This window comes from Sphaeramia orbicularis, chromosome 2 (genome assembly GCF_902148855.1).
Source record: "Sphaeramia orbicularis chromosome 2, fSphaOr1.1, whole genome shotgun sequence".
NCBI lineage: Eukaryota > Metazoa > Chordata > Actinopteri > Kurtiformes > Apogonidae > Sphaeramia > Sphaeramia orbicularis.
In genome coordinates this window covers 14,043,825-14,059,499 of record NC_043958.1, presented here as the reverse complement: position 1 = coordinate 14,059,499, position 15,675 = coordinate 14,043,825, and positions in this window count along the sequence as shown.

Genomic DNA, 15,675 nt, shown 5'->3' with positions numbered 1-15,675 from the left:
TTCACACACAATAATCACAGAATACATCTGTCCATCTGTCAGTAATGTAATGTCTCTGTAAAAGCCAAACAATTCACTGTCAGCTGGTTAATTGTGAATTTCTGCCACTATTTTTAGTCACATTTTGTAATTCTCCAGATACTCATCATGTGTCCAGTATACTCCAAAGCCGGGGTTTATCTTTTGGAGGGGAGAGGGCATCTTCCAAAGCAAAAAAGCAAAACATCTGATGCCATTTTTACATTTTCCAGGGTTTAATTTTAAGACTTCACTATCACTGTGGTAATGACGCATTTATTATTTACTGAGCTGAGACGTTACACAGTGACTCGTGTTTTGTGGGAGGCTAAAAATATGCAAAAATCTCACATTGGATTAAAAACATACTATTTCATCTTAAACTGCAGAAAATTAGATTTGTGATGAAAGGTTTTGAAAAGCAGCTCATTCAGGTGTGGAGGCCTTTTTTAACTTTCTTTAACCAATCATCGACAAAGGTACAAGAATGAATCTCTACATAATATTCTGGCTGATTTGCTTCCTGAAGGTCTATATATTGTGTTTTACAAATTGTCCTTTTCTTTTTCTGAAAGTGACAGTGGGGATGGGGAGTTTGTATTTGTGTGGGGTGAGATTTTTGTTTATTATTTGTTTTTCTTTTAAGCTTTTGTTGTTGTTGTGTATTTTTGTACGTTATTGTTTAACCCATAAAGATCCAAACATCCACCATCGACCAAAATCATACTGATCTAAAATGTTTAATGACTTCTAAACCATTAAACCTATTAAAACATTGAAATAATTGGTGTAAAATAGTTTGTCGTCTTTTCATGGTCATCAGCCATGACCCATTTGGACATTCAGAGGTTTCGTAGTGAATATGGAAACAATGTAATTTTCTACAACACTGACTTATCAGTAAAACCCATGGAGTTGGATCAATGACAGTGGATGGAGACAAAGTTATTTTTTCTTCAGTTTTCTCTGTTTTTGATAGAATAACCCTCAACCTTAAACTGAGCTTTGATGAACATCTACATGATCAGTGAATTAAAATAGGAAAATATCTGATTTTCACTGAAAAAAAGCAAAACATAGAGAAGAATATTATAATAAATTGTGTTAAATCACTTAAGAAAGGTTAAATAAGAGAAAAAGTAATTTGGTACGTGTTACAAAGTAGCTCCAGGTCTTTGTGGGTTAAACTTCAATAAACATATTAAACACTAAAAGATGCACAAATTTACTTTTGGCTCACTGATTGAAAGCTGAACAGCAGAGATGGAATCAGATCTGGCTCTTAGTTGTATCTTTGTAAACCTGTCCAGAATCAAGTTGTTTCTGCCTGCTGACAAAGCACAGCTGAAGAGCTGAAGAGTAACGTTGACTTTTAAAGTCAACAGATCCACAGTGAATGAGTCCAAGTGTTTCACCTTTTCCTGAGGCAGCTGCAAAGCCAGTGTGTCCTACCTAGGAGTTGAAGCCTCTCTCTTAACCCATAAAAACCCAGTGCTACTTTTGTGGTGGTTTGCAAATGAATATTCTCTAAATTTAACCTTTCGTAAGTGATTGATCACTATTCTTTGTAATAATATCCTCTTTATTTTGTGTTTCTTCAGTAAAAATCTGGTATTTTTCTACATTTAATTCATTGATCATGTAGATGTTCATAACAGCTCTGAGTAAATTCAAAGGTTATTATATCAGAAACAGAGAACATTGAAGAAAAGGTGACTTTTTCAGCAAAATCTATCATTAACTGAACATAAACCCAGTGTGTCCATCCACTGCCATTGATCCAACTCCATGGGTTTTACTGGTGAATCAATGTTGTAAAAGAACATGAAGTTTGTTCACTACGGAGCCTCTGAACATCCAAATGGGTCATATCTGATGACCATGAAAAGATGACAAACTGCATTTTACAACAATTTTTTACATGTACTGATAGAATTAGTGGATCAACAGGTATTAAACAGTTTACATCAGTAGATGGTTTTGGTCGACGGAGGATGTTTGGGTCTGTATGGGTTAACAGGGGGTACCTGGCTGCTGGCCACCGCTGTTCAGCTCCAACAACAAGTGGAGACAAAAGAATGTTCATCTACTGTCTGGCAGCAACGACTCACAAACGTAAGTGTCTTAAACTAGTCCCATGAGTCAGAGCTGCCACACCAGCACTGTGACATTGCTTTCTGATTGCTCTTTTGACTCTAAAGCGGCCTCTTGTGCACAAAATCTCAGTGTCTGGTCTGTGCGTTTACCACCTTACTCATTTAAACTCACCCTGTGCTTTTCATCACCGCATGCATTCTTATTGATAGCATATTGATATTGTTGCAAGGGGTTGCAAGTCTTTACAACTTATTACCCCTCAGCACCTTCAGACTTGCACTATTGACTTCCTGTGAACTCAGTAGGAGTGTCTGAGCTTTGTATTATCTGAAGCATTATCTCATTACACTCAATGCGGCTCAGTGGTATGACTCAGGGTATGGATTACGGCTGCAGAACTTCAGGCTGTCCGCACTGGCTCAAAGAAAAATTCAATTTTAATACAGCGGAGGGCTTGTTTTTGCCATCTCTTATCAGTTATGTATCCAGTTCCCTATTAACACCCAGGGATACCGAAACACAAGCTTCCATCGTGCAAAAAATGTGTCTGAAATTGTTCTATCAAGCCCAAAAATGACTGTATGTATAATCTGTATAAAAAAAATGCAAAAATCCACCTGAGCACCTGAAAAGTTGCTCAGAGATCTACACAAACTCTACAGGACTGTGTGGACATTTACTACACTGTGGTGTCACAAGTTTAGAACAGTTTGTATCATCTACCTTGTCATTAAAGTAACAGCTCTGATGCTGAAATGACTAAAGCTTCAGATGTTAAATTAGAACTACTGTGGCCCAGAGAGTCAGCTCAAAAAAAAAAAAAAAAAAAAAACATGCAAGGAAATTAGGAAAACATCATCAATTTGACAAAAGTGAGCTATACATGTGTTCTGCTGCTGTCAGCTACAATGACCAAATTAAATATTCTGCTAATCACTACCTGCCATCACGAGACCAAATTTAATGTATTCAGGGTCAGATTTGCCCACTACAGACTTTGGAGTCTAGTCTAGTCTTACTGAAGTGTAGACTCTTGTATCACTTCTTCATTCAAAAACACATCCATTTTGTGCCATTGCAACTGAGGAAAATGTTTACCATTGAAAAACATGTTTGCTGGTACCACTGTGTTGTTATTGCTATAAAAGTTCTGTGAAATTAATTAGTTTAATTTGACTTTTTATTTACATGAACTCTTGAGAACATTTAGGTACAAAAATATAAGCTTGAACAAAGGACCACAACTCCAATTGAAGCCAATATAAATGTTATCACAATAAAGTGTAATACCACTGACAGCCACTAGATGGTGGCTTCCATATCCTACAGACTAAATATTTAACATTCAGTCTGAGAATATTTTGCTGTTGTCCAAGTTCATTTATTTGTGATGCTCTGACAGGTGGCCTAGCTTTAAATTATGGCTCCATTAACAAGTATCCATTGATCTTATTGTAAATAGAAGGCTTTGATTTCCACCATGTTGGATTTTGGAGATCAACTATAAGTTACACCGTAGACTGTTTACACAATTAACGATGTGAGAATACTTAAAATTTGAAACCAACACTGGCTGCAGTATAGTTTATAAATCCAACCACCTTCCTGATATTCAGTGAGACATCAACAAAACTTAAACTCACAGAACCCATCCAATAACATTTTCCTCAAATGACATTTTGGACATTTTAGGTAGATTTAAGGAGCAGATTTTTTTTTTTTTTTTTTTTTTTAACCAAATCATCTTTCTGATCAGTTTGTTCTTTATAATGTATTTCATCAAAAAACATTGGCAAATGTTGATAGATATAGTGACCAGTTGTGGTCTTAAAATAATTTTTACACAGTAGGAGGGAACAACATTTCAATGTCCATCTTTTTTTTTGTTTTATAGCCTATGTGTTACACTATCAAGGCTGTCAAATAATACTTTTTATGATGTCCATCATTTTACTATGCCAGTAAAATAGAATTTACCATGAGCTCATCCACTAAGTCTGTTCTTGAGTCATGATGGTGATGGGAAATGTAACTATTTTGTTGTTATACCCTATCCAGATTTTAGTGTAAATCCCCATAAAGGACATACGACGGGCAATTAAATGAAATAAAATTACACATTTTCCCTGAATTAGAAGATGTTGGAAACATTTCATATAATGTAAATGCACAAGGCTTAGTCTTTCTGAGACATTTTAATACAGAAATGTTGCATATTACAGCTGACATTAAGCTCTTTAGGCCAATATAATAAATGTTCTGAATAATGGATAAATGATAAAAGCCACATTGTTAAAGAAATATAGGGCTCCTGTTTGCCTTTGGGATCATTGTGAACCATTCTGCTGCTCTTTATGTGAAGTGCAGCTCCATACTGTACGTCTGTGGCACTGTTTTGGGTTTGAGATATGCTGGTGCTAAATTATCAAGTCTAATATAGCCGTTTTGAGTGGGAACAGTAACACACAGCTCCACAGCCTGTAAATGCCTGTGTGAGTTGCTGCTACAGTGCAGCCTCTGACATAAAGCTGAGGTAGATGGTCCATGCAGTCCGGGCAGGCAGTCACTCAGCCCTCCAGCTCTGTGAGCTTAGTGACTCAGCAAAAGTCAGTCAGACACCACCCCCACCACTCTTCCTCCCCCAATCCACCCCCTTCTTTCTTTTTCCATGCCCTCTCCCTGGATCCTTCTCTTCAGCAGACACCGGATTGGCACACTGACAGATTTAACACAAAAATGGTACCACTGAGGCCAATGAATCAGACTCTGTGGGTGCTGTTTCATAAAGCCCTGCTTTGGCTAGAACCCCAAGTAAAATAGTACTGAGACGAAATCTGAAAATCGATTGTGCTATGAATTTCACGGGGGTGGGCTTTTAAATTGAGCGCTGTGTGATGAGAGGAAAAAATATGTTAGATCTACACATGCATGCATTCTCTGTGGGGTCACTCAGACTACTGACATGCACTGGAAAGAAAAACACAGAGAAAACATGAGAGCACACCTGTCAGAGAGAACACAGATACATTTATACATGCATAACAGATATTTACACGTGTGACACATGCAAATGAACTACTTCAAAAGTGAACTCACTGCACTGTATGAAAGGCACTGACTAATGTTAGTGAAAAAGACATTATCAGAGACATACTGTGGTTGAAAAGGTGGTTGGGCTGCTGTTGTAGGTGTACCTAAATGGTAAAAAGAAGTCTTCTTTTCTCATTTGTTTGAGAGGATTCTGTTCAAATGTAGGCTGTACATGACTTGAAGAGTTTCAGTCTGCTATTGAACATTGGTTTAAAAGGTGAGAATTACTTCTGCAAAATAATTGAGAGCACAAAAAAGCTGACACTTTGAGAGAAAGAAGTCTAATCCTTAGGTAAATGGTAGGAATGTTAACAAAGACCTAATTCAGGGAAACATTTAATAAGATCTTTCTAAAGTTACCAGTGTTAATAATGTTTTGGACCAGATATTTTGACTTTATTGAAAAGATTTGTATGGACCTCTTTGGATTTTAGACCAGCAGATACAGACTCTGATTGGTAAATTGATTACATATATATATGTATAAAAAAAACAAGTTCTGTGACGCAATGTACCCACAAGCGTCAAGATACACCCACAGCAGATGCTCCCTCTGCAAGCATGAATGGCCTGGTGACTGACAGACATTGATACATCTGCGAAGTTGCTAAAGTAACCAGAGCCTTTAAAGTCTGTGTAAAGCAAATTATATTATATTGATTAACAAGTCAGAAAATACTTACTGAAAATGTGGAAAGAGTTGGTAGTAATAAGACTGCCTACTTGCTTGGATGGAATAATTTGTATGAATGACAGAAAAAGGAGGGTAGAGGTATTCGGCAAAAGCTGCACATCCCAATATAGAACAGCAGACAAGAATACTGGTTGACACCAAACAGTAGGTGTGTTTCTATGAACAGACCTAATGTCAATTTAAGATTGAAAACAACAAAATACTCTACTTCTTCTCTGTTTAATTGAGCCATGTGTAATGTAGCCTCCACTGCCACCTACTGGTAACACAATGCAGTCTACATTATTCACTTCACATCAGTTTATGGAAATGCACATGTTTTGCACTTCTTTTCTTTTCTTTTTCTTTTTTTTTTTTTTACAACTTTTCAATAGATCATTTTCAAATTTGCTTGCCATTTTATAGAAACACAGCTAATGCAGTAATGTATCATGTGTAGCAGTTTACGTTTCACAGAAAAGGGCTGTGAAGGAAAGGTAGTGAAAATATTCTCATTATAGTGTAGACTTTTGTGTGCTTGTGTGTTTCTGGCGGAGTCTGGAGTTTTTTCATTTGTTGACATTAGTCAATTCCTTTTCTAAGCTTACAACTGTTGTGGTTTCCTACATCCATAACAGCTTGTAGAGGGATTTCGATGTATAGAACCCCTTGTCAATTTTTTGGCAAAAATCTTTCCTTACTATATTCCTTCCTTTTTTACTTAGTTACAACTTATTTGTCTTTATTTAACAAGGTAGGTCAATTGAGAACCAGTTCTCATTTACAATGACCTAGCCAAAAAACAACACTTCTCTGCTGACTGACAGCAGCAAAAGAGTATGATTGGAAATGAAATTATCTAAGGAGGGACCAGCTCCCAAAAGTAGTAGACTATATGGTTTAGTTTCCAAGCTGCTTACTTTTTTCACGGTTTTGAAGCCTAAATTTATAAACTTGGTGATGTTCAAAATATTTAATCATTGAATTTTGGCTGGGTTGGCAATAACACATTTTCTTTGGCGTGACAAACCCAAAACATATATTTATCCCTGCTTTACACAGACTTTAAAACAGGAGTTAAAATAGCTATAAAAACAGTCTATCAAAACATGGACTGACTCACAGGTATGCGGCCTTGCCCTCCTCTATTTCTTTGCCCTTGCCACTGGTGGCTGTTTTCTTGCTGCACAGTGTGCGTGTGATGCACATCAGCAGGCCGCAGTGACGCAGGAAGAAGCAGCTGACGTCCACCAGTACGAGGAGCAGCAGCAACGCTCCCAGGCCGAGGCCCACCACCGCCCCCAGCCCCAGGCCGCTGAACAGGGATTCTGCTAAGGCAGTGAAACACACACACAGACACACAAACACAACAAGGAGAAAACACTGTTAGCAATTTCTCTAACACACAGACAGAGGTCAGGGTCAGGTGTAGAGCTGCGTCACGTCAGCTGGTGGGATTCACTGTCTCACTCAAGGACCTATCCTCAGGTCGGATACCTGCTGAGGTGAAACCCACCCCCCTGGGTGGAGGTCAGAGTTCTCACTTCAGCAACACCTGAAGGATGCAGCAGTAAATGTGAAATCAGAATCAACCCTGAAAACTTTTCCTGTGGTTACTTTCAAAACCAACTGAAGGTCAGTGAATTCCTTAGATAAGTCCTAATCCACAACGCCTGGACAACACGCAATCCTCAGCGGAGGATCTCAATTATTAGAGTGAATCCACCAAATCTCATCCAAAACAAATCAATTTGAGCACCGCCAAGTCTTTCTAAACACAGTCAATAGGAAAAAAAATGTTCAAAGACTAAAATAAATGAGGAAAAGGAGGCCTATGTACTCTGTTACAGGAGGGAAAGGGCTTTATTTGGGGATTTGTTAGTAATATCACAAGATTGCAGCCTTGTATGTCAACCTTAAGACATCTTTGGGCCTTTGACAAAACTGAGCTTTTGTTTTATAGACCTGACGCTATACAACACACATTTTTTTACTTGTGCCCTCAGGCTTCGCATCTGAATTCTCTATCATGCTCCATCTGTCAACATTTCTGGTTCCACAGATACCAAACTTCGTGTACACTTTTCAGCTGCAGTGTACCAAACTGTATCTCAAGGAAGCACACGTCAGCACTAACATACTAATGCTTCGGCCCCCGTGCCCACAGGACACCTCTTATTTTGTAGCTTGCAGCACTTAGCGGGCTCATGTGGGAAGCAAAATCGGAATTTTCAGCTAAAAGTTGAAAATGTGTCTCTCAGAGCGGTCAGCGCTCTGAGCTCTAAAACACAGAGCGCTCTCTCCACTGTTGGAACCCAGCAGCAGGACCTGTTTCAATTGTATGTAATGAGAAAATGAAGGCGGTGCTATGAAGTAGGCTTCCCGTGGGCACTCTTCTCACAGACCTGTGCCCTTAAGTGAGCCTGGCTCCAGCAAAAACTGAACATCTATTGTACAATCTGTGCTGACGGCTGGAGGTCATAGCTTGCCAGGGGTAATCAACGATGGAGGAGCGAGACTGAATCAACTTTCCTACTTTAGAAGGCTCTTATGTGGGTGCGAGCTAAACAGGGACGCCGTACATTAATATAAAGGTGTCGTCTCCACTGGTTCACAAAACCCTCCTCCTTCCTGTGTGGAAAACGAAGTAAATCTGAGCTGACTGCAGTGGCAACCACTCTTTGGTTTATCCTTAGACAATTCTCGAATAAACTGAATATTTGAGAAAAAGACATTGTTTTTCATCATTTTACATCCTGGGAGAGTGTGGCTATTATAATCTTCTCTCACATTTGACAAACTATAAAAGTATTCAGTGTAAACTATTTTAAGTCCTGAATAACAAATATAACAATACTAATATAAATAAACCCCTTTTCAAGCCAGAATAGTATTACCTCATGAATAGGGACATGAAGGTCAATGCTGACGATTAGTAAGATACTGTATAAAACAGAAAAAATGCCCATGACTGCAAACTGCCTTGAATGTTATCCATCTCATCTCATCATCTTTTTTATTGTGAACCAGGCTTCATCTTATGTAGTATTCTGAGCCTCCTTCAAATGACAAAACATCTGTCAAAATGTACAATCATTATTGTCAGTGCATCCTCCAAAATGTCTTAAATCACAGAAATGTTGACGTGTGCTCTTAATTCACAAATAAGTCTGTGGCGACTTTGGGACTTTTACAATAATTTACAATTAACAAATTCTGGGAAGTTGCACATGTCATACTGAAAAGTAAGATGCACTGCAGAAGAAATGAATACAACGTTCAAAGTGATGTCTTTGCACATCACATCCATGTTCAGGCGTAGAAATAAACAGTTTTATGTGTTGTTACATGCTGATATTATACAGTGCAATCAACCTCAACAATGAGTTATCATATTATATCAGATTCCAAATACCTTAGAGAAATTAACAACACATCCAAAATCAAAGCTTGGGTATTAAGAGATTAAAATAGAAAAATCAAAAGTGAATACAACTATGAAATGAAAAACAGGGTGTTTTTCTTTATCATGGTTAAAAATGAATGTGTGAAAATCATTTTTGGATTTTCTGAAACAAAAAATAAATCAAAAATCCCCCCAAAGCAGAGACCTAATAACTGACCACATGCAGCTTTACTTTCTGAGACCACATGTGGTCAGTTATTGGACCAAGAGGACCAATGAGAGCTTTGCTGTGAAAAGAAAAAGCACCACATTTAGGCAAACAGGCTTCAATTTTGTTGTCTGGAAGTGACTTACTACATAAGAACACTTCAAAGCATCTGGTATTTGTGTGAGTAGTCATCATACTGATTGCATGGCTATTAGGGTCACAAATTGCTCAACTGAACAGCCATAAGGTATATAGGTTCTTTTTGTTCCTTTCTTTTCTGATAAAAAATGCATTATTACTAATAACAGAACTGGAAACGCATGTGGTCTTTTTCTTGGAAATGCAGAAATATTCCTCTCTACTGTATCTACAAAACTAAGAGGCTTCAGTGTTGACTCGGTTCATTAAAGTACTGCTGTAACATCTGTCCCAGACATGTGAGATGATATTCTCAAGCTGCTAAATGTTTGAACTGTTGCACATTCAAAACAGAGGCGTCTGCTTGAGTAAAACTAATGGGTTTCTTCTTCACCAAAAAACTGTGACAGTGTTGTAAAAGTCGAAAGTGTGGTCCCTCTCACACTTGAAGACAATCTGACAGAAGTCATAGATTAAAAGAATTGTAAAAACTGGAAATCTTACAGGCTCAGTAATTACAAGTCTGCAACTAGACTCCATGTGAGTTATTTTTATTTTTTTTTTGTCTTTTTGTTTTTTGAGTGAATTTAAGCTTCACTGCTACTGGATATACTGAAGAAAATGTTGATTGTTTTGTTTGCATCACATTATTCTAAGGATTGGGGCTTTAAGTTTAAAGTAAAAATCTAGATAGTATATTAAATGACTAACCTGTAGGTACCAATGCCTGTTGGTGTGTGTGGTGGTGGTGAGGCTACATGTATAGACATGCTGAGCGCTGCAGCAGTGACATCACTTTTCCACATATCGAACACCACCAAGGCTGTTTAGATCTAATTCTTCTACTGAGGGCCAGGACCTCGGTTCCAAAATGAAGCCAATGCAGAAGTATCCTATTATTGTAATACCCCTGATGGCCACTGGGGTGACTCCAAAAGCCTATTAGAAATTTTCCCAGATGCATTTTTCATCTCCCAGACACTTCCACTGTAGTTCTAATTAATAAGTTCCACTAACAAGACTGTAAATGATTTTGTGATACTGTTATTAACAAAATTTGTCCTTTTACTCTGGCAATAAACTACCGTTTAGCATCAGCACATCTCTAACCCCTCAGACTCTCTTAGTTCCAATCCTATTATCAAATATGGAAATTCCTAGCTTTACGACGCAGAAAAAAATCCATCACGGTTCCTCCATCCATTGTTTGTATAGAGTTTATGTTTATTGTTTTGCGCTGGGGAGAAACTATGTTCATGTGATTGTTTGAAAGAGCCAAGGAGAAAAACTTCAATATCAAACAGGTTTAATTTTGTCAGAACGACAAGACATAAAAATTACTAATGTCAGACAGCTTTATGATCCAGGTGATGAGAGTCTCGACTCCATCAATGCTATCATGACTTTATTCTGACAAATCTACTATGTATTTGTGCCACTGAAAAGGCTGGAAAAGTTGTCTGGTGTTTACAAAGCTTGTTCATGCTTATTATTAGTTACACATCATGTTACTCTTTTTCTTACCATGTAAATGCTGCATTTAGACCCTGAAAAACCAGCTTGCTTTCCTTTTTTCTGATTTCTAGTGATTGTGATTTCTGTTCTGCACAATATAAAGAAATAAAATTCACTCATCCCTTGTGGGGTATTTCAAGTTAGATTTTTGTGTGTGGAAATGGAAATGATAAAAAGTTCATTTATGTCAAAAAAATCCATTGGCCCCAAAGACCCAGTATTTATCATTTTGACTTTTTGACACTGAAGTCAACAGCTGTCTTCCACAGAGGCATGACCGCAAATACAATCAACAAGTCTATGAATATTTACAGTTCATTAGTGTTTTTGCATTCATGCTTGTTTGTCTTGTGTAGGCGATAACTCAGCCCATCCACTGAAGAAATGGTATCAGTATCTATAACCAGTGCCTCCGTTCTCTGACACTGCACAAAGGCCACATTGCGAAAGGGCTGTGATTCTTAAACTGGATGAAAACATGTACAAATTACAGCTCCAAGTCAGCTGCTTAACCCCACGCTCATTTTAAATTTAAATCCGCAGTGCTGGAGTACAGAGCCAAAACTACAAAAAAGTGTGAAATTCCATATACGACATTGGTGCACTGTGTGTCTCTGCCCAAACCACTCTCATGTCGGCGACTTTGTTGTTGACTGAGAGCTGAGACGGCAGACAAAAGGAGGCTGGCATCGAGTCAAAGTATACACACACACACACAGACAAACATGAACCAGATGCAGAGACCCAACCTCAAGGCTAAGGAGCTCTAATTAAAACAATTTGAGTTTTTTGGTGAAATCAAGGATATGGGATTTGAAAGTTGTAGAGCGGATCGATATTTCCTTCCCGCTACAGGCTAGCATTTTGTATCTCACCCTTTGAGAGTTTATCTACCTTAATTTGGTTGCTGAAGCCACAGATTGAGAAGTGGTAAACAAAACCTCTCCAGCTCCCCTGAAGCATTCACTGAAGAATCCTCCAGAAGACAAAAGGAATACTAATCCACCACCGCCGTGACCTCGAGCCTTCCTATCAGTGTTCACATTTCGCATCAGTCTGCATGACAATGAAAGGCAACGTTTTTAATCATTTAGTCACATTTGTTTTGATTCAGAACTACAAATACTTCATTGGTAACTAAGATTTTCAAGTATTTTCACTTTACTTGCACATTTTTTATATTTTATTTCATTTGTCACCTACACTTTACACAAATATGTGGACTTCTTATCCTTATGTCATAAAAACAGGTTTATTCCTTTACCTTTATCCATTATTTTATTTTGGATCATCACATTATATTAATATGATGAATGGCTGAGTTCACTTAACACACCAGCAATCTATAGAATCTCCATCACCTTCTATACTTTGACTACATTTTAGAGTATGCACTTTTTCACTTTTATTGCAGAAAATAAAGTTAAACCACTTCCATCCTTCTGCAGGAGTGTGTATTTGCCACCTCTGTTCAAGATCCACATAAAATCAGTGACGGCATTAACTTTTAGACTGAAAACTGACAGACATTGTTTTATTTGAAGAGTTGCCCAGTACTATTTTGGATTTCCACGGTGGCATAACATTTGCACAGATAGATTTTATTAAGTGTCATGCTTTTCATTTGGGACGCCAGCAGAAACTCTTAGGCTGAAAGAGTGAAATCCATAAACATCAGACTTTGAGCCGATAAGGAGTATTACTCTAAAGTGCTTAGCAGCGGCTTGACAGTTTGGGGTTGGACTGAGATCTTACACACTTGTTTACATGTAGATAATTTTATTAGACTCACTTTTGCATTCACTCACAATAGAGTGAAACGTACATTTAGAAAGACAATAACTCAAGGAAAACTCCAAACAAATGACGTTAGTTGTCTTACAATGTTTTAACTTTTAACTTCGGTGTTTTTTATTTACTTATTTATGGTTTAGTTAGGATTTGTGCATCAGTAGTTGTAGTTTTTGTGTTAATTCAGGTATAGTATCAATTTGAGTTTCTCAGGTCTTAGGAGGAAAGTTTTCAGTCATAGATAAGTGTGGGAAGTAAGTGTGACGCCTAATATGATTTAGAAAAAAAGCAATTTTTTCCCTTATGAACCATGGACATAATTTTTGGAAAACTCTTGTTTTCCGTTAAATAAATTACTTTTTCACTGCTAGTTTTCATTACCGATAATAACCCTGACTATTTTCATTTAGCGTTGCTTTCAGATCAATTTAAAACTAATACTCTAATCTGTTCCTCTTCCTTTTACAATTAGAGTTTGTGTCAGTCTAAACATGAGATTTCAGGCTCACCCAGTGGGTGCCCTCGTGGCTTCCTGACTTTGTGAATAGAGGACAAAACACGCACAGAATAACCCTTTGAAGCCAGATCTGCAGTTCAGTCTTCATCGTCTTTTTACCTAGTGCCTGTTTTTGTTTTTGTTTTCATTAAATGATTCTATGAGTCAAAAGCATCTCAGATCTCTGCAGAAGGAATTAAGGCATATAAAGCTGCTTAACTTTAAATTTCATGAACTGAGATGAAACGTAGCCAAACAAATATGTGGCTATGAGTCAAAATGTTCTCAAGTCGAGAGCCAAGTCTTAAACCCGATCACTGTTAAAGAAAAAGAAACACAACATTATGCTAATTATGAGGAAAGAGTATCTCATTAGACTAATGGCCATTTCCTGTTTAATGTGGGACACTCCTGTGGTCACCGACTGCTTCTGAATGGAATGAACTGATGAGGTTTTATCTGTGAGGGGGGTCAGAAAACAGCTGCTCTATAATTCTACAGTGTCCTCAACATATGCCATGTTTCCACTATGTGGAACCGGCTCGACTCGGCTCGGCTCGGCTCGACTATGGGTACCAGGTCCTATTCCTGAAGACCATTTCCATTACAGGATACTACAGAGTTTACAGTACCTGGACGTCATAGTGATGTGGTGCATTATCCATGTCGTCTGTTCAGAGAGTTGCTGATGAACTCTCTCGTTGCGTGTGTCTCGTCAAGCTCATGCTGAATTTTTACGTCTGAACCTCCTCGACAAACCATGGTGTAGTTTTGCGGGCTGTCATCATGTGGATTAACCTACCGCTATATTTACTGTAAACTGCCGCATCTGTTTTTTGTAAAACGGCGGGTCACAGAGACGACTCTGACCAATCAGGGTCTGCAGAGTTTACAGGTCGCCTTTTAGTATCTGGTCCCCAGTCCTGGAACCTCAGCGGAGGTGATACCACAAAACTAGTACCAGGTACCAGATTCCAGGTCCTTTTTCGTAATGGAAATGCAAAAAGGCTGAGTCGAGTCGAGTCGAACTGAGCCAGTACCACGTAGTGGAAACGTAGCAATAGAGGGGGCTTTGGTGACTGTGAAACCTACTGATTGGAGAACTAACAGGTAAGTGACAAACTCCCTGCAGGGTTTAACAGAGACCATATAACTGTTTTAATACTTAAAGGTAGGGTCATATTTTGCTAAACCCGCTTTTATTAGTCTTTGGTTCATTTATTGTGTATTTGTGGACCCTATAGTTCAAAAGTTTGAATTTAAACCCTCCAGATGCTGCAAAGCTATTTTATATTAATTCCGGCAAAAACTGAGTGGATTTCTACAACCCGTTTCAATTCCTGCTTAATTTGTTACATTTTATAACTAGTTACTCATGACATTTGCACATATAAGTCAAGACTTCCGACGAACAATTCTCGGAGTACACTATAATTGTTTATCAGCAGCATGGTGTAGTAAAAACTGAAATATGTCCAAAATTCGAGCCGATTACCTAAAATGTTCAGTTGTTGGTTGTATTAATGAACAAGTGGCTGAACAGGACAGAGCAGCACAGCCAACAACCTGGAGGGAGTGGGGCATGAAGTGGCTCATTTGGATTTAAAGGGCCAGCGCTCAAAACGACCTTTCTGGTGTCATTACTCACACTTATTGAGGATGGGCCTGTGCAGTTGAATTAACAAAGAATTCAGATCAAGTATAGCATTTACAGTTTATATAGAACACAGGGAAATGATTTAAAATGCATAATTCCATTTATAAAAGCAAAATATCACTCCTTTAAACTATTCCCAAACTGGTCTGATGAACTTAAAAGCAACTTAAAACGTGATTTACTCTTTGACTTACTTACTGACTTATTTTCCCCTTACTTTCATGACACTGGAAACACTGGTTGGTATTTTAACTCCATTTTCTGTGTCCTGATACATTTCATCTAGTCTGTCGATCACTTATCACCACATCCAAACCTCAGAGTCTGCTGGCGGTGAGATAGGTCCCGTATGAATTACATTAAATGCTAAACGTCTGTCAGAGTTAAATGTTGTCTCCTCACCTTTTTATTGACCCTGACATTAAAGCTTTCTCCTCCAAAATTGAATCTGTCTTGTTCATTGACATCAAGTGACTGTTTGGCTTCCAAATGGTTTGTGGTTCAGCAGCAGTTTCTTTGCCAAATGTTTTGAGGAAATGTAACCAAAATATGAGATGAACGCTCTGTTGGGCTTTGTTAGTTGTGA